Source organism: Sinocyclocheilus anshuiensis, unplaced genomic scaffold, assembly GCF_001515605.1.
Source record: "Sinocyclocheilus anshuiensis isolate Anshui unplaced genomic scaffold, SAMN03320099.WGS_v1.1 scaffold1024, whole genome shotgun sequence".
Classification (NCBI taxonomy): Eukaryota; Metazoa; Chordata; class Actinopteri; order Cypriniformes; family Cyprinidae; genus Sinocyclocheilus; species Sinocyclocheilus anshuiensis.
In genome coordinates, this window is record NW_015552843.1 from 457,219 (window position 1) to 457,566 (window position 348).

Sequence of the window (348 nt, forward strand, 5' to 3'; positions counted from 1 at the left end):
GAAGCAGAAACACGCTGTTTTTCGGGCCTGTCTCTTTAAATGCAAATTAGCTGCTGCTCCCCGCCCCCTTTTACCAGCTGCGCCATTACAGCTGGTACCAGCTAAAAACATCTGTTTTGCTTCTGATTATCATGTTTATCGTGCTGAAATCATGCTTTTTAAACCATATGAGTTTAAACTTCTGACATACGGTTTTCTGAGAGCACACATCCAAAGCACACGTACAGAAAGCGGCTGTCACAGCATGTGAGTACTAAACTAAGTTTAAACTTTAAAAACACATGAGTTACAAAAACAGTCGGTTATGTCTGTGAAGGTAAACAGCTGGGAAATAAATCGCATGTTTAT